The sequence below is a fragment of the Triplophysa rosa genome, linkage group LG25 (genome assembly GCF_024868665.1).
Source record: "Triplophysa rosa linkage group LG25, Trosa_1v2, whole genome shotgun sequence".
Classification (NCBI taxonomy): domain Eukaryota; kingdom Metazoa; phylum Chordata; class Actinopteri; order Cypriniformes; family Nemacheilidae; genus Triplophysa; species Triplophysa rosa.
The window spans coordinates 14,410,735-14,431,528 of NC_079914.1; the positions used below are offsets into that span (position 1 = coordinate 14,410,735).

A 20,794-nucleotide genomic window follows, 5' to 3' on the forward strand; every position below is an offset into this window, starting at 1 on the left:
CTCAGCTGTTCCATTAAATTCTGCTGTGTGCAGAGGTGGGAATGTGCAGGTTGAGCTTGACTCATCCTCTGTGGAGGCAGCCGCCAATAAATCTTTGCCTACGGGAAACGTCACAGATCCTCTTTAGTTACCCGAGCGCGATATGCCACTTACACTCCCTGCCATTTGCAAGTCAAGCGGCTCGCTCTGCATTCAGCACAGACACAAGCGACGGATAGAATCTCCCCAGGACTCCAGGCGAAACTGATTGATAAAAACAAAATTAATACATACAATACATGGCTGTTTATAAACCATTACAAGTAGAGGCTACGAGGAGACTTGTGGGTAGAACGGACGGCCTTGCAATTACTTCCAGAACGCCCGAAGACTGATGGTTGGCTTTCAAATACGCCTCTGACAGAACCAGGGACAGGACGACCCATGGGCATCATGGGAATTCACAACAGCCTTTATTGGAGGCATGAGTGCAAAAGCTACTGCTCTTACTGGACAAGAGTTAATATTCTGGGAATTCCCTGGCGAAATAAACTGGCAGTTTGAGCACTGGCTAAAATGAAGACAATAGGCATGTATTGGCAGAAGAAGGGGAGAGAAAAACAAGAGGAAAAAAGAAACGAAGGCCTCTCGAAAAACCCAAATTCCTCCTGTTTCTTCAGCTTCCCTTTCATCTCAACCCGAGGCAACGGCTAAAAATAGGGAGACTGGGAAAACACATTTTTAGCTCTATAACTGTGGAGAACTTGCTTTGACGCTGAGATGATAGGTGTGGAGGTAGACGCAAAAAACAGGGATGCTGAGTGGAGGAGCGTTATTTCACATTTTCAAATATTTAGAGCTTTAAGTATATTATTGGTTGAGGATATTCATTTGTTTAAATTCATGCATTCTAGATGAAAACATTTGCACCTATTTATAAAATGGTCCGAAAGCTCCGCCAACACATCCAGACCTGCAGTCTGTGTTAAGTCAAGTGCTCGGTCAAAGGTCAGGCGAGTTGGCGTTCACCATGGCAACAACAGAAATAGGTGCACACGGCTTCCAACCCTTGCCGCCATCTTGGAAATTGCTCTTTCAACTGTCTATCACCGAGTAATCTTGCCATTGCTTATAACCTCTAACCCAGTTCAAACACACAGATCCCACGCGCCTCACATTCTCGAAAAAAGAGGGGGCGCGCAACTTCCTGTCTGCCACTGGAGTCCATTTGAAGTTTGAGCAGCACACACAGGGCATGAATTTGGACTTCAAAAGCTTCCAAGAAGAGGTGAATGTATTTATAGACGGGGCTGGCGGTAAAGTTGGCAGTAATGCTGAAGGGGTGTCTAGAATAAAAAGCAGGGTTGCCCTGAAAGAACTCTAGAGCCTGCCGGGAGACCAAAATAACTCTGTAAGCCAGCCGGTCCCCGAACTGATTAATGACTCGACGGTACAATTGAACAACGTGTAAACAATGGAACCCGGGCAGCAACTCAACAAACATAAGCTGGGAATTGTCCTGTCAGGGTAGAAGCTGAGAAAAGGTTGTGTTTTACAACAAGTGCATGCAGGGCTAAATAACGAAATCTAGAAAATACGTTTTATTTGCGTTTTTTTTTTTTTAAATCTGGAGAAGACTTATCGTGCACAATTTGCTCACCAACGGAACTAGAACGTGTCATGACAAATCATCTACGCACGAATTAACCATGCAGAATAACACGCATTTAGAAAGTAAACAGGGTTCATTTCAATTTCATGTCGACTTGAAGGGTAGTGGCATCTAAATCTTACAACCCTACGCTAGCATTTGCGATTCATCATTCCAGATACAGTCATACATTCCAGAGTTTATCCGTTTCTGACTGCATGCAATGCAATTTATCAAACAGTGCGTTCTTGGATGTGATTAAAAGACGTTCGGCGGGATGCATTTGTATGCGAGCGCCGAAGCCCCTCGCGTTAGCCGAGCTACAATGAATCTTTTGGCGAAACTGTATCCGACCAAAAGACCTTGACAGAAATCCATACTGGAGCCAGACAAAACTCCTTCGCGCACACATATACTCACAAACTCCATCTCAAACACACGTCTAGATGAAATATGCATGAGGCACTTTGGCTATCTCCATGAAACACTTTGTATCTCGACTGTTGAAAAGACAAAGAGTTTTTCTGGGCCTGTGCCACTATCGCAGGGACAGAAAATCACTGGGTTTGAGAAGGAACGAGAACGAAAAACAAACCAGGCCACAATCAAACCTGCATTCGCCACACGGGGCCCACAGCTCAATGTGTCTGACAATGGTTTATGCACGCTATAACTGCGTTAAAATTTCACAAAGCCTATGAGTATGATAGTCATCTGAATTTGCATTCACGATTCTTAATTTGCTCTAATCTCCGACTATAATAGCAAAGCGATTCCAATCACATTCGCTTTGACGAGATTGATATTCAGCTGCCTTCCTTAGTCTTGCTGTTGCTACATGAATTTTAGGGTGCAAATGTCAATCATCTTTGATATTTATTATCTAGGGAGTCGACCAAAGCTCATTAATGAAATTTTGATGCAAGAAGGACATCATTTAGAAAATGAAAAGTAAGGTCGACAATCCAGAAACAAAAAATCTAGTATAGGAATTTAAATACAAAAGGTTTGGTAAAGTGCCTAAATTGCCTAAACGGTTGCACATTTTAGAGAACATACACACACAAAAAAACATGAACACAAATGAAACTAAATGTGACATGTATACAAAAATAAAGACATGGTTAAAGGAACAGTTCACCCAAAAATGAAAAATCTGTCATCATTTACTCACCCTCAAGTTGTTAAAAACCTGTATAAATGTCTTTGTTCTGTTAAACACAGAGAAATATATTTGGAAGAATGTTAGCAATTTTCTGTTGTGGGACATCATCCACTACCATAGCAGAAAAAAATGATTGTGTATTTTTTGTCTGTTGAACACAAATGAGATATTTTGAAGAATTTAGGAAAACAAACAGTTCTGGGGCACTTTTGACTACCATTTAATTTGAACTATCCCTTTAAGCAAGACTCAAATCGGAAAACAAAATTGGCACGCAGGCACAAACCAGTGCAGCCTGTGCATGCATGCATGTGTTCATGCCAACATCATCGCCTCAACAACGAAGATCATTCTTTAAAAGCGCAATTCCTTCCGGCACAATGCATTCCACTGATGATAGCTTCCTTCTTTCCTTTTAAACAAGTATCATTTCTGTCCTCCCAATTGAATTCACTCGTGTTACTATTTTCCAGCTTGAACGGCATCCAAGAAGCAGGCGGAAACCTCGCAACGGGTTGTGCAAGAGGCGACCGCACCAAGCTGGAATCCAAAGGCAAAACAAAGAAAAACAAGCTGAGGAGAGTGGATGAAAATCAATAACTCTCCTTGAGAGCACAACCACTAGACATCCAATTATTATCGGTATGCTCAATGTTATAAGAATCGTTCCGTTTCAGAATAAAGACAAGTTAAATGTATTTGTGGCAGTCAATAGTATTTCAGTATGAAGTTACGCTGTTAATCACAGCTTGAGTACTTTTGGTGCAAAAAATATGAAAAGACTCGCTGACTGGAGAACCGTGCCACAAACCAACACTCAAAATACATTATCAGAGGTATTTTATTCATATAGCGACTCAATTTCCTGGCTACTTCCACTTCTTCCAGCTGCGTACAGCGATACCCAAATTTTCACTTCGTCCACAGAGGCGGTTAGGAAGTCACCACGCTGCTTCCCGAACTTTCCAGCATGGGATTCAAACATCCCGCATGGAGCGAGGGAGCTTTCACAACATGCACACTGACATCAAACGCCGGTCTCAGATGGTTGCGCGCTCAACCCTCGCATGAGAAGAAACAGAGAAGGGGCCACATGAAAGCCACTTAACAACACGAAAAATACTTTGCATGGTTCTCTTCTGGAAATTGAAGGAGCGCCGCAAATCTTTGCCGACTCGTCCTCACAGCTAACAGAGATGCTATTCACCAGACACTTAGACGCTAACAATATTAGCTTGTGCAAATTACAAGCATGCCACCCTTGACTTCCAAGCGCTTCTCTGCTGTTATAAAAAGCCTCTGTGTTTTACAGGACGCGGTGATCTCGTAAATTCGTTGTTTGGGGTTTTACTTAAATGACTCTTAAGCAAATTAAGTTTTTCCAGAGTGAGCCTGGTTGAACTGAAATTTGTTGCAGTAAACAAAACCAGGACAAACATCTGATATCTGCTACATACTGTGAGATAAAATACTAAATGAAGACTAAACAACTACCAAATAACTAGGCTCGTGCCGGTAGTACATTTTTATGTGGCGGTAATTGATGAAGCTTTTATTACGGTAAACGGTAGTATCACGGTGATGAAATGCATTACAAAAACAAGTCAAAAACAAAAGCCAATATCAATGTTACAGTGTCAAAAACAAGTTTAATAACTTTTTCATATATCAACCAATAACAAGAAGTAAATAGAAAGTACAGCTTATTGATAATTTGTCAGGTGTTTAATTAAATATGATAAAACATATTTTACTTCATACTAGATTTTAGTATGTGAACACATGCAATGATGATGATTAAGCTAAAGATGCCCACTTTACTTGCTTTACTAACATACATAGTCAAATACATATGTATTATTATGTAACATAATATTCATGGCTTGATATTTAAATGCTCATCATCATAAATCAGTTCATTATAAATCATTTGAATGAATGCATAATAACCGTCATAATTGTGCAATCGTGATTATTCCTCAGACAATAATCGTACCAACAAAATCTATAATCATTGCATCCCTATGTGACATAACGCATATTTCACCTTAGGTCTGCAGCGCTCTTCCTTCTCCACGTGAGGCTGTTTACATCAGAGCGCGCGACTGCGCACGCGTATGACGCTTACGCAGCATAAACGGAGTGTTGTTTCATCCAGTCAAAGGAAAAGATTTTCTTCACGGTGATTTGACGTGCCTGCAATAACACTACCGTGCATTTTCACTACCGTGGTGTACCGAACGCCGGCACGTGCCTACAAATAACTGCATGAAAACAGGCTTACAGCCACCGGGAACACCTTTGCAACCACAAAGCAATATACCATACATCACAGCTCTCATTTTCTTAAAAAAAAAACAGAACTTCTACTTTAGATCTATGCCTCAAAAATGTATATTTTAAACGTTGTGCTGTCAAGCAGTCGTCTGAAGTATTGAATCAGAGTGATTTCTGTTTTCTCTCTTTAGCTCAGATATATGTGCATCATGTACCCGCTCTCGCCTCTTCACACCCAACACTCCGGAACTCCCTGCTAGCGTGCACTCTGTCGCCTGCACGCACACACACACACACACACACACGCAGACTAGATGTGATCAGCACACATCGCACACAAGACCACACAACACACCACACACGCCCACACAACAAAACGCGCCAGCACGCACACACACAAGCATCCAACCACAGACAACAACAACGCGATCAGAAAGTCAACACAGAACAAGCGAGCACCCACCCAACCGGCACACCCACACAGCGCATAAACCGAAAGCAATAAACGACCAACAGAGATGGGTGGCACAACACACAACAACCACACAACCAACACAAACAGTGTAGTGTGGAGCAGAGTCCCAAGCATAAGAAGCACAAGCTTAATCGGAACACACAGATGTGAGAGAAATGCAGAGGTCACAACGCACAACTTGGTGGACACACACACACACACACACACACACACACACACACACACACACACACACACAAAAAAAAGCATGAGCAACTAGGGCTGTCACGATTATGAAATTTGGCTGACGATTAATTGTCTAATAAATCATTGCGATTATGACGATTAATTGTCTGTTTTAGAGCTTTGACTTTTAATTCTCATACATTTTTTATTCAGCTTTGAAACGACCACATTGTTCTGAATATAAAGACTATGTTCTTTTTCTTGGAAAAAAATGTGTCGTCATATATTTAAGGTTTAGGCTTTTACCTGTCAATAATACAACCGCCAAATACTTGTAAATGAAGTAAATTGATCAGGAGTGAATTGAAGCCTCCATTAAAATGCTATCAGTCATAGAAAAGCTTCTAATCTTCTAATTTTTCTCACTTGCAAGACTACAATAAAAGTTTACTTCTATGTTAATGAGATTTTGGTAGACTGGTTTTCACACTGAAAGAATATTAAATTGTACTGCAGGTTATTTTTATGGTATATGCTTTAGTTTTTTTTAAAGTGATTGTGTTGTGGTGGTACATTTTACAAGTATTACCATGCTTTAGTTACAATATATACACAATAAAATATACAATATGCAGATGCACTACAGCTCCCCCTAGTGTCTTCTATAGAGATGTGCAATAATTGCGATGATCTGAAACCATCGCGATGAGGTCAAACAATCGGCGATGAGACAATTATTTAATAATCCTGACAGCCCTATGAGCAACACACACACAGAATACAACACACACATTTTTTCTGGCACGTTTCATGAATAAGGTACAAAGCTCCAAAACAGCAATAAGACAGCAAATAAATCATACATAACATTCAGAAACTGTATACTACAAATAGTGTAAGTTAAGCACCTTCCTTCTCTGAGCATCCGAGCAAGAAAAATGACTTCATTTAAAGTATTTCGTGACCGCTGCATTTGTCTATCGATTCACCAAGGCTTTATTTCGCTTAAGGGGGGAAAACTACAGGCCACCGCGCACCCTGGGCTTAATTTAGACGCCCTTTAATTAGGAGGTGACAGAATATTGGAGGTGGTAGAACATCAGTGGCACGCTGGTAATTGAGCGGGCACCCGCGTGACTAGGTGTGGGGTGGATTCGCTCCCTCCCTCGCCCCTTTGCTCTGAACCGAGCCGGTCGGAAGAGCTGGACATCGCTGGAGGATACAAACAGATAAACGGAAGGTATACACCGACCCATTGTTCACTGGTCACAGTGTAATGAGCCAGACGCCCGTGGGAGAGCGAAATCTATTCCTCTGTCATTACACATAAATCACAAAGCGGCACAAACTCCTTCGCTCTGCTCCAAAACCTAGTGAGCTGCTTTTGTAGGCAAGCCAGTTTACTGTAAGAAATATAATTTAAAATATGTGGTTGATTTGTGTGTATATATATATATATATATATATTTGAGATAAAGCATTTTCATTTTCAAATCAGGAATCAATTGGCATCTTAGTAGACTATGGAACTAGATTTCGGAGCCTTTGCAAAAACACACATTTCCATGACTTTTCCACACCTTTTCACCTTGACCTCTAAAAACACACGACCACACAGCCCTGAAATTCAACCAGAAGAGAATCTATCGAGTAAGAGATTATTAATACAAGGTTTCCACATAGCACCGATCCCCCCACCGGGCAGCTATGACTCCACACGCTGCAATACAGCCTCCCCTCAAATTCAATCTTATTACCAAAGCAATAAAACTGGCCCGGCCTCTCTCTCTCTCCCGGGTCGACCGCAGGAGCGCAGACAAAAAGCGAAGCACCCCTCTGATCTCCTGCGCTGTGCGTTTTATCGACAGCTGCCAAAACTCCTACTCGAGAGTGCGTGCATGTATGCACGCGCGTGCGTGTGAGCTCGGGCGATGCAGGTTTGGCACGGGCCGTGAAATCGATTCTGAAGCTTGGACGATTTTATCAAACTGATCGTTCATCATGCTGCTCACATGCCGGTTTGTTCTCTAGAATGCGATTTTAAAGTTTCGCCAGGCGACGCTGCGTGCAGCATTAACGCAGACACTGGTGAAAATAACTTTAGTTAAAATGAGGGTTGGGACACGAGCGCCGTTTCTCATATACATAAGAGCTGTCAAGCGATTAAATTTAATGATGTTACACTAATTATTTAATGAAATGAATTACACTTAATTGCACGATAAAGTATATGACAAGAAAATTTCGCAATTAAGATCATGCAAAGGCGATTCTGTGCTTTGAAGGTTTTACAAAGAGCTACACTGTTCATTTTATTTCCAGATCACTGAAGTCTGCAGTCCACAACAAGATTTAGCAAAAACCTGTGGGTTTAATTGCGGTGTATTAAACCCCCAAACGCATTTAATTTGAACTTTTTTTAACTAATTTACAATACAAATTACATATAATCAACCCTGTCTATACGTGTAACATAAACCCCTTTTTCTAAACATCCATCAGCATGCACGCACAAAAAAACATGTTTGCTTGACCTTGAGATCACAGGCTGAATATATTTAGTTGGATTTCTCACGTCTTTCTCTCTCTCACGCATTAAGAATCCGATATCTGAACAGATAAACAAAGAGAAGGCCTGCCATCCATCACTTTCCAAACTCTCTCGAAACTCAAACAGAGCGGCCCTGTGCTACACGTCTCTGTCGACTGTTCGCAAAGCAAAAGCACATTGTGAGTTGCAATAAAGAGGCACTGTAGTTAATTACCAATTTGTATCGATCATCTCGGGCTGTTTTAGCACAAAATATACACACGCATGCTGCCTGGGGGTCTAACATTAAAATCAACATGAAACCGAATTCACAATGCATTTGAAGAGGGTAAACAATGACAGATTTTTTCGTTTAGGGGTAAACTATTCCTTTAATTACCCTTACTTTATCTGAATGTTAATGTTAGCATTTCTCAACCTTCCAGCTACATCCTTCAAAAGCACCATTAGGATAACTCTGCAACCAGATTGGCTTAATCGGTCCCACAATTTCCCCAAAGTCCCCTCTGCAAAAGATACAAGTAAGATTGTCCATCTTCATGACGTGCCCAAGTGGAAGAATGATTCTATTACAGCATGTCCGCCTAGTTAGCACATATCAAAAAAGCATATGAATTTCTTTTCCTGCACACCCCTATCTTCTTAGTTTATTCTTACCGCGCAGGACGCTACTATCACAACGCTATAATCCGCCCTGCACCCCGCCGCTCGCTGACATTATCGCCCACCCAATCAAGCGCTGAATAGGCGGACGGAAGATAGCGCGCAATTCATCTCTTCATTCATTCCTGCCGTGTGTGATTCAACTCTTTCCTTCTGCTCCTATCCTACCCCGACGGGTAGATAAAAAGCCACGTAAGAGCCACAGTCAATGCCAAAACAAGGTCGGAATAGGCAGAGAATGTAATGGAGCTAATACAACGAGATAGGAAGGTGATATTAGGCCCTGTAATCTCAGGAGTGGCGGGATTTTGTTTCTTTGCAAATCCCCATTTACGTGACAAAAGCCAAGCGCTGCAGCTTCACGCCTCATTGATGATCTTGGCTATTACGATTGAAAAAGGGGAAAGAAATCCTCTGGAACGCAAAAAAAAAAAACAAAGGCCGAAGGCGCCTCTATAAAAACGTTAATACAAAAAACGGTGGCCACGTTGTCCTGAGGGGAACTAATCTTCACCAGCAATATCTTCTTCATTGGCAGGTTGTCATATTTCCCAGAGGTGGTATTATATATTTAAGCTGGATTACTTGCACTACAACATGAGAGTTGATTTATTTATTTCGATTTACTTCGCTTTCCAATTATATTCTCCGTTGCAGGGGGCTTTTGTCAATTCGGTTCTGACAGCGTGAAAACTAGATATAAAAGAAGCAGGGGGGAACGCAGCAGGTTTTATTTGGGATCTCGTCGAGTCTGTGCGTGTTGTTGGCAGCTAGGTGGACAGATGTGATATATTGTATATTAACACCCACGGATACAATAAACATATTCAGCTTGCTCTATACCGCAATTAAACCAGAGTTAATGATGAAATCAGCCCGAGGACAGCGAGCACTCTGCAGGCCTCGTATTTACACGTGAAAATGTCATCTCGCATGAGGGCAGGGTCGGGGGGATGCACTGCCTCGCACGTAGCAAATCATCTCTTCCTCTCGCTTGAATGGAGCGCTTGTGAATCTGCACAAAGAGATTGAGAATGAACTCCCTCGCACTTGTTTTTTACGCCCGGTTGACGCAGAATCCGCAGCGTCCCTGACTCAGTCGAGTAGAAAGCATCCTCGTTTGCTCAGAGAACACTGTACGCCTATAATTACAGCGTCTCATAATTGAAATGCCAGTTGGGACGTACATATCGTTTTCCGCTTTATACACAAGCCTGTTTTCTTATAAATCAAAAACTAGCAGAAGGAGAGAAAACACTTTCTTAGACCACTTTAATCTATAATAATAGAAGGACTAGAAAAAAGTGAATCTCACATATGGTCATATTTTACCAGAAAACCTATTTTAACAGTTACAATTCCTTGCATTATGAAATTGTATTTATGAATATGAGACACATTTAGTCCTTAATTGTCATAATTAAAATGCAAAGAAATGTACACACTGCAAAAAGCTGGGTTGTTTTATGTTAACTGTTACGTTAAATTAACCTAGAAAATGACCCTATTTGACCCAACTAAGAGTTGAAACCACCCAGCCTTTTGGGCTGAAACAACCAAGTAGAGGTTCATTTACTGTATAACCCAAGATTTGGGTTTATCCATATTTTACCCAGAGTCGAAAGCAACCCAGCATTTAACTTTAATATGAAAAAACAATCATCAATTATATAATTTTATTATGCATTTAAAAAACATGATATACCAAAGAAACATTCAAAGTGCAGTTGGAATTAGCTGAAAATGTGCTTAATGGTCAGCTGCAAAAATTGCCCTAAAATACTTTATTCAATTCATGCAAAATATAATTTATTTTTAGGGTAAAATTAGACCTGTAAATGTGAGATTCAAGCATCTTTTCACTCAATTTAATATTCACATTCATAACCAGTAATAAACACAAGCATATGGAAAATAGTACTCATGCTAATTCGGCGCCAGCTAGAACAAAAAGAGAAGTGATTTTTATTGAAAAAGAGATCCTCATCTCAGGAACGTAATGAGTTTCCAACAGAGCCTAATCACATGTTGACATTTGTGCTAGTTAGATGCTATAGTGCTCCACTGTCAAACCATTTTGTCATTGCCAATTAAAAGAGCACACTTTGCATTGACAGGCAGGTATTTGATCTTCTGTTTAACCCCATCCACACTTGACTGACCGTTTCATAACCACACAGCCCTCTATCCGCACACACAAATATGACCAGGCTCCCAGGGGCACGTGTTTCCATGCTTGCATTACTAACAATTATCCACATCCATCAGCCCTCAAAGATTACCATCCCCTCCAATGTATCTTGTCCTTTGCCCCTCCTCCAGCTGCCCAATTCCCCCCGTCAGCTGGGAATCTACCCCCGTTCCTAACAGATGTCCCCCGATTTGGTCGAAATTGCAACAAAAGACCAGACTCTAAAAAAGCCATGGCTTCCCCATCTTGCCCCAAGCTTTATGCTCCCATACAAAGCCCAGAGGATTAGAAGCTTTTAGCACATGAAAAAGCCCCTCATGCTGAAAACTGCCCCTCCATCGGGCCCTGAGCATTCTATAGGGTCACTGTAAACCCCATGGCCTCTACTAAAACCAAACAAAACCCTTCCCAGTCCCAAATCAACATCCTGTCTACCCCCAACAAATCACTCTACGCCTCACCAAGCAACAGCTCTGATAAGCCCTGATAACCAGCTTTAACCAGTCCACACCAGTAAACCACATCAGTGGGATATCCAAAAGGGTTGTGCCACTAATAAACAATTGAATTTTGAAACTGATGGTTGAAGATGTTTGTTTTAAGAGTTGCCCATACGTGGTTATTTGCTGCAAGTCAAAACACCCCAAGTCTATCCAATAAGGATTGAACCCTTCAATCTGGGTCAACGGGGGTCATAAATAAACCATCCCAAACTGTAGAATAAGTAGACCAATCACAGATGGCTATCTTGACCTCTAGCCATGGAAATCAGGGTGGGGACCGTCTCAAAAACCTCACAGGGGTCATAACTTGGATTTAAACCGATGCGGGGCGTGTTTATGACAGAACTGCATTGTCCAACACCCTGGGGGTGGGCGGGACGCCCATCAACCTGGAGTGCCAGCTGGTCATCATACTTGAAGAGCTGAAAGCAGTCCATGCAGAAAAATCATCGTGGCTGGGGGAATCAAACAAGTGCGCCCTCATTTGCAACATGTGTAATTCGTGACCTTCGGCAAAACGATTGGGAAAGGGGTGGTAGAGGTTGGCCGAGAGGTATAACTCATGATGTTCTCCCCTCCCTCCATAATGAACACATTATCACAGCTGCATCAAAACAAGCGGAGCATATCATTGGCTTGAAACCCAGTCTTGCGGTGAGGGGTATAAGCTTAGGCCCAGCTCAGAGTAGCTTTTGGCTTTATCAGCTTCTCTACAGGACTGAGAGCCCAGGGGGCGAGAAAGACTGGACGATCGGCCCTGCAGCCCCACATAGGCAACTGGCCAAGCATGAGGTGAAATTAAACTTTGCACGAGATGGATCAATCCCTGTTGCTTGACGTCTTATCTTCCCTGCACCCCTAACCTGTAACCTCGAGGTTTTCTATGAGTAAAGGCTATTGCTCATCTTCAACGAGGCCTGTCACGAATAACGTTTCGATTTACACCAAGGTCTCGGGAACAGGTCCGAACCAGCGGCGGATAATTCCACTAGGCTGACCTTCGGGCACATAGGTCATGGCGGGAAGGAACGTAATCGCGCCGCTAAACGGAAGGCCGCAGCTCCTTCCGCTCGGCTGCACGTGAAGATGCAATCACGGGACGCATTAAGACTGCAAGAGCTCTTTCAAAGGCACAGCACTCGGTCTGTTGTTACCAGCAGACAAATTACACCCAACGTGAGCTGAAGCACCGATTTAGTACTCGGGACAAATTAAGAGGAATATACACAATTAGCTGGCAGAGTTTAGACGCCGGCGAACATCTCTCTTCCCCTCGCTTTCTGCTGATAATGTGAGGAGCTTCGGCTCAGCTGCCATTAGAGCAACTGCTGGATTTGCTATTCAAAACTGAAGCCGATAATTGCACGGCTTTTACTGTTGCACAAACTCTGCTAATTTTATCCATGAATACAATCATATTGGCACATACGGGTTAAAATAACCCATAAATAACTCAGGGTGTATGATATCGCTGTCATTCCATTTTTTGGTACATTAACATTTACATTTATGTATTTGGCAGACGCTGTTATCCAAAGCGACTTACATTGCATTGTATTATACATTTGTTTCTGACTACATGCAATCCCCAATCGAACCCATGACCTTGGCATTGCTAGTGCCATGCTCAAACCACTGAGCCACAGGAAAGCTATAGAGCATTTCGGCACTCCCCATCTCGATTCATGATGCAACTAAATACACGGCCAGCATCTAAAACAATTATATAATACCTTCTCCTCTATATACTATAGGGAGTGATAACAGAGCCAAATAAGGCCTCCGGGGTCTTTAAATACAGGATTCAATAAAAACGAAATAGAAATACAAACAGAAAATATACTTTCAAACAATCCAACACACATCCTACAAACCACGATGTATATTCGCTGCAATCATTAGCTACTCAAAATATTTTTTTATATAAAATGTGAAATGCATTCAAATGCAAGAGTGTTCTACGCTTCCCTGTAAAGTTTAAAAGAATTATTTATTTTGGCAAGGTGTGTCCAGCAAGTCTCTTTGGGGAAAGGTTACAGCAATAGGTGTAGAAAAAAAACACAAAAAAATGAGGAGAAATGAATTTTAAAACCTCAGGGAAGACACCACACAAAAGACGTTCCAGCAGAAATCATATCCTCAGCTGAATTCAATTAACTTTTCGTCTAAAGGTGAGACAAAGTGCGAAGCGGAAATCAAAGTTAGCTCAACAAACGAAGTGTTGCACGAGGCACTTTCCTCCGTGAAATCTCTTTAAAAATTCTGACATAAGACTACCTCATCTGGCTTATTATTGTTCATACCATTGTTTGCCTGGTTACAAGTATCAGCACTGCCAATTCCCACAAAATTATCTTTACATCTCTCCAAATCTGACAGTAATTAGAAGGAATTGCTCAATTAAAGAGACATTCACAAACCACTGGACACTTGACCCATGCGTTGTGTGGCTGTTTTGACTAAGCTAGTTACTTCTAAGAAGAAAGACAACTTTTCAGACAACTATAAAAAGTTCATGTAAAGTCTTGAAAATGAACTTTCTGATCTAACTGTTCCTAAAAGCAGAACCCAAGCAATCCATTCCAGACTCATTCTGATCTGGGGCCCCTCCAGTCACATTACAGTGATGAATGGCCTCACACTATCTGTGACTAAAGACAATACCTGGACACTGCATTTACTTTAGTAAAAACTTTTACCAGAACGCAAACGTACTGTAAATGCACACTACATATTACAGACTATTGCACAGTAGGTAAACACAAACATAATACTAGTAATCCAAGAGCAATAAACTATTGAGTGGCATACGAACTAAAAAATCTTTAGGTTTGTCAAAAATACACTTACACTCAACTAAACTTTTTGCTCAAAACCAATATTTCTGCTAAATAAATGCATTATTATATACACTAAAGATTGGTTTGTAACCAAAAAAACACAAACTTTAAGTTAGCATGACTTACAGAAGGTTACTTTACAAAAGTCTCATGTTTTGTTGATACAGATTTTACTGTTTAGGTTTTCAGACCTAGGACCCCAAGGCAACATTCTTCACAAAGAATATGTGGAAATATGTTAATAATCTGAGATGTTCATAATCAGTAGGCATAAAACAAGCCCTTACAAAAATGAGCCATGGTTTTATTACATTATAGATAGTTTAACCATGATATTTGTAGCACAACTGTGTTTTACAAATGGTAATCAGTGTGCCAAAAACATTTAAATATAATAAAACCACGAATAGTTTTCGTAAAGGAGGAAATGTCGGCAACAATCAACCCCATACTTTATAGTTACAGTGTATAGACACTAAACAAAACCACAGGGATTTTAACTATTAATTGACACAGGAAAACAAATCATGGGTTTAGAAAAGTAAACATGAAGTACGCATGTTTTTGGTGGACCATTTGAATTCTCATAGTTTTACTACAAACAGGACTTAAACTATGGTTACTATAGTAAGACCACAGTAAACTTCTGGTTACTATTGCTTTACTGTAGTAAAACCGTGATTGATTTTCGTACGGAAAATTATGCTGAACTACAAAATAAAGACACGTAAAGCAATAGTAAACAGTTTATGACCAAAACGTTCAACAAAATCCGTTGCTTCACTTCTTCATCACTACACACTACGCCTTTGTCTATGATAATCAGAAATTCTGTGGAAAAAATAACAAATAATCAACAAGTAAACACGACAAATCGACCTTAAAATGTAAACAGTGATCGTATTCACTTACTAAAACTTTTCCAAACGCGTCCCGATCGATGCACGACCATATAAATCCTCGCTAAAGTGCACTATGTCCCATCCTTGTAAAAAAGAGGGTTACAAAAATCCAAATAACTCCAAGGAAACGCGAAGTTTTCAGTAAACGGTTGTCCGTGCCATGTCGACGACGCTGCAGCCAGCCGCGCGTTAACACGTCGAGGCAGCGATTTAAACGGCTTTAAACGTTAAACGTTGGTCTGTCCGGCTCGTACCGCAGTTGAATTACACTCTTTTCTTTCAGGTCCGGCTGTGGAAGGGGACAGGGGCGGTCGGTGGGGGTGTCTTTTGCATTATTTCCCCCCTCGTTCACCCACCGCTGCCAGTGAAGTAGGGTACGTCCTCTGCGCGCTCCCGTCACCGCTGTGAAGCCCATGAGCGCGCATGTCATTTGAACCCCTCACAGAAAATCACTCCATCCCTAAAAGTAGTAGCGTGTCTAACAGTGGAGGAAATAACTGACCTTATGAAGAATTACCATGGTTTATTATAGAAAAGTATATATAGCAAGCATGGGTTTGTTTTGGCAGATTGATTACCATTTGTATTACATAGTTTTGCTACAAATATCAAGATTCAAAGGAGCTTTATTGGCTTGATAAAACAGATTTTTACACTGCCAAAGCACAGGAAAATAAAATATAAACATGCACAAATACAGATTAAGATAAAAGTATGTAAGTATCTATATATAAATCTCAAAATATCACTGTTAAAAACTATAGGCTGCTGTAGTATAACTGTACTATAGTTAAATACTTATACAGTGCCTGTACAAAATGTTATCTTTATAAACAAACATTTTTATAAAAACATTTTTCGACACTGTTCGCACTATTGGCCCTTTTATTACTTGTACTGTGAACTTTTTACTGCGTATCGTTTCGTTATTTCGTTATTGTGTATTCTTTCATATTTTGTTGTTTCTTATCCCTTTCTATTGTTCTCAAGAGGAATATAATTCCATTGTTAAGTACAGATGACGATAAAAATCTTCTTGCATACAATAGATTTTTATGGGAAAGAAAAATAATACCTCAAACTGTCAAGCATATTGAGAGAATGTGTGATATTAGTATGTGATTAGCAAGAAAACATGCATAGAGCCATTTAAATACAAGCCACATTTGCCACCAAAATGCTATGCCAATTAAGAATGGGTTTATTGACTTGGACTTTTAAAGCCATTGCTTTATATAATATAAAATAGTATATAAAAAGCCAGTTAATCTTCTTTACTCGTTTAAAAAAATAGCCAATTAACACATTTGTTAAAACTAAAAACGAATTAAATGCATATAGTCACATCCATGATTTTACACCCTGAAGAATTTGGAATAGATAGAAGTATTCAAGATAAAGTGATTTTGTATGACATGAAAAATGCATGCATTTTGCCAGTACTTCACCCCATCTTTAATATCTGCCTTTATATTAGTCATCACAGCTTTACTGTAGATAAAATTACTCATTTCCATCTTCAGGATCTTGTGTGCCAACAGCAGCTGTGTGGTAATCAGATCTCAATAAAGCAAAATTGACAATGAAGATGTGAACTATGATTTATAATGATAATTTCACAAAAAGTCTCATGGTAAACTTAAAATCATAATGTACACCAAACCTTCTCATAAAACACATCTGCACACTTAAGCCAAGGTTTGCAACAGTGCCACACAAAGCCCAAACACATGCGACAATTCATCTACCATGCAATGAGAAGCCCGGGAGTATTGTTCACATGCATTATTCTCTACGAGAGCCACAGTCATCCGTACCCTCATAAAGAGCCGAGACCCAATCAGCAGGAACTCCACGTAAAGTGTCCCTGCGATTTTATGTTGATTTCCCTCATGTTTCTTATTCACACGTGCCTGGTTTAATCAGGCTTATAAATCGCCACATCGCGTCCCGCGTTCTCCAGGTGGCGGTAGGCTCGGCGTGGTAAATTTCACCGGGCTGGAGAACCATTTGAGGAAGCCGGGGGAATTGATAAAGAACACTTACCGCTTGACATCGGCAATCCATAAGACCATAATGAGCATTCTATACAAGGACGGCTTTTCTTCTGTGCGCGGTTGGGTTTTTTTCTTTGGTTTAGTCACATTTATGTGGTGTAGGGCTGAATAAATCAGCCAATTAATTTTTGTGTTATGTTATAGTTGACTTGCATTCTCTTATGTCCACAATGTAATGAGGTACGCCAACATATTTAGTGTAATTAGGTCAAAATGTGGTGAAACAGTTAGAAGAAAACATGTTCAACAACATTGTTTTATAATATTAATATTTATATATAAATAAAGTGTTTATTACTATGGTGATGTAATGTTTCCATATATAAACAAAGCAATACTTGGCTAATTAGTAGTATAGGCCTACGTGAAGCTAATATGTTGTTAATATTTATAACACATTTATAAATACAATTTAGAATCAGAATCATTTTTATTAGTTTCTGTGAATAGCTCATATACCGTTCCTCCAGGGGACAGACGGTTGCACACAGACATTCGGTGTAATTTCATGGGAGGTTGTTTCTGTTTCCGAGGCAAAACTTTGAAGCTGCTTTCAAAAAAGTTGCCTCTCGATGATGCTTTCAAAACCTTCAGCGTGTTTGACGGTGGAGAAAAAAAACGACGGGGCCCCGGCTCGCCAAGTTTTGGGGGAAAGCACATCAAATCTGGGGGGCCTCGCATAGAGCCTTGGGGAACCACTTTTCAACACGGTACAGAAATGCATTCTCACCACCAACAGAAAACTCAAAAAACAGCTTTCATCTTCAGACTCACTGTGTGGATAACTTCTGAACACACGGACACTCTGTCTGTGTGAGTGGCTATGTGTGTGTATTTGTCTTCTAAAAGTGAACTGATCCATAGCCAGGAAGGAAGGCAGACTGACAGCTATTAGTGTGCAACTGTGCGGTCCTATCTGCTGCCTGATAGGAATCTACAAAGACCCACTGCAGAGATTATGAATTCATTACACACAGTAACACACACACACAAAGCTATATATTGACTGTGTAGAAACCAGGAAGAAGTCATACATTCACTGTCATAAATATTAAACATGACCGCATCGTCATTTCTGGATGAAGCTCAATATGACAGATTTTTAAAAGATGCACACAGATCCATTGGAAATGCAGGTTCAAGGGCCAAAACGTCCACGGAATGCCACGGCGTCTGCAAACACTCATTGGTCAGTGAAACAGGGGATGTGTCTAAAGCACAGGAAATATGACACATGTAGGCTGTGGTCAATTATTCTTTAGGATTATAATGAGGACAGACTCTAGATGGCATGTTTCTTTATTCAGAACTGAAAGTAAACAAGTCTGTATTGTGAGGGGTAGGCGCACGGGAATTCATTTCTGTTTGACACAGTCTGACAAAAACAGTGAGAAGAGAGGGAGCACCTGAATTTAAAGGAACAGTTCGCCCAAAAATAGACTCACCTGCGTGTTGTTCCAAACCTGTATGAATTTCATCATATCGTGGAGCACTATAGGTGACATGACAAAAAAGGAATTTCTTGGTCACCATTGACTACCATAGTAGGAAACATTCCTTTATAAATTCCGTTCTTCTGTTGAGCACGAAAGAAGATATTTTGAAGAATATAGGAAAGCAAACTTTTTGACTACCATTGTCATTTTTCCTACTATGGTAGTAAATGGTGGCCAAGAACTGTTTGGTTACAAGCATTCTTTCAAATGTCTTTCTCTCTGTTCTTCAGAACAAATAATTTTAAACAGATTTGTAACAACGTGAGGGCAAGTAATGCAACAGAATTTAAATTCAGGTGAAAAAAAGGCAGGCGAGCGAGAGAAAGATTAAAAGATGGCAACGGAAAGAAAGCAGAACTGGAGAGAGGGAGTGTAGTGGAGCGTGAGGGAGGGCAGCTCTCTGGATGTGTTGGCCTTATTTGGAGGCAGCGGCTCTCTGGTTGTGTTTACCCAGCGGGTCAGAGGGCCGGTACACCACAGCACTGCAGTGCAAACACACCGCCTGCCATCCAGAGAATCTAATCAACGGATATCAGCTCCAACCTGACACACACACAGTCTATAGCACCACCATTGACTGCTTTTATAAAGAGTGCTATGAAGTCTCTCTCTCTCTCTCTCTCTCTCGGTTAGAGAGTCACATAGAGCAGTGGCATACAGCAACAAAGAATGTCAACTTTTTACTGATTTATCAATATTAAGATATATTTATATTTAATAATATACATTTCTTTAATGGTTTACTATTCTATGTTTATACTGTAAATCATGTGGCAAAGGAATGACAAGAGCAAAATAATATCCCAATCTACACCAACATTGTGTGTGTGTGTCTCTGCCCGCGTACACAACGGTGGACCAAATCAAACAAGCTCCATGTATCCGAGTCTTCCACGCCTGCAGAGACCCAGTCAGAGAAGAAAAGGATTTGCCCACAATGCAATGTGCCCTCAACCATCTTTAACTCAGTCTGGCACACAAGATCTCCACCATTCAAACCCGGATCAGCACGACAGCGAACACATTTCACCACGGACATCAATAGAGCGCAGGACACGTCCAAATCTCTGGTCAAACCCCCAGCGACTGCCGTCCAACCCTGCACACTGCAAAAAATGACTTTCTTACTTAGTATTTTTCTCTTGTTTTCCAGTATAAATGGCTAAAAATGATTGAATCAAGATGCGTTTTCTTGATGAGCAAAATGACCTAAGAAAATAAGTCTGGTTTTTAGCCAAAAAATATGAAATTTTAGTGAATTTGTGCTTAAAACAAGAAAAAAAAATCTGCCAATGGGTAAGAAAAATAATCTTGAATTTAGTGACTAAGAAAAAGGTGAACCTTAATTCAAGATTATTTTTATTACCCCATTGGCAGATTTTTTTTGCTTGTTTTATGCACAAATTCATTGAAATGTCATACTTTTTTGGCTAAAAACAAAACTTTGCTCATCCAGAAAATGCTGGATCTTGATACAAGAATTTTTAGAAATTTGTACTGGAAAACAAGACAAAAATACTAATAAGAAAATCATTTTTTGCTGAAGATAAAATACACATGGTTTTATAGCCTGCGTCATAGGAGGAGGACAAAATCGAAACAGAAAATAGAAAACTATCTATATACTTTTGCTTTGAAAAGGCAAATAAAATGTTATTTTAATAGAATTCTCCAATGCTTTAGAACCGAAATCAATGAAGAACGACCATTTTGGCCTCATGATAATGCATTTAGGAACCCCGTGTTCCTACATTAGTTTAAAACAAAACAAAAAATTATAAGAGGGCATTCATAGTGGCGGAGATTCTTATTTGTGTACCAACTTAGTCTCTGCAATTGTTCAAATTGCATGTATGTAGAAAATGTAGAAAATGAATGT

The 20,794-nt window shown here is 40.3% G+C and overlaps 1 protein-coding gene across 19 annotated transcripts in view; it reads right to left on the reverse strand.

Annotated features, from left to right (window-relative positions):
• ptprsa (protein tyrosine phosphatase receptor type Sa) overlaps window positions 1-20,794 on the reverse strand; it is a 163,830-nt gene that overhangs the window by 107,064 nt on the left and 35,972 nt on the right. The window contains exon 1 of one of the 19 annotated variants that reach the window (XM_057325736.1): window positions 15,373-15,730. The exons of 17 other annotated variants lie outside the window; for them this stretch is intronic. The gene's annotated coding sequence lies outside the window, so the exon portion shown is untranslated. Of the gene's footprint in view, window positions 1-4,842; window positions 5,118-15,372; window positions 15,731-20,794 lie in introns of those variants that run through there. One more of the 19 variants, XM_057325737.1, reaches the window with a different exon arrangement.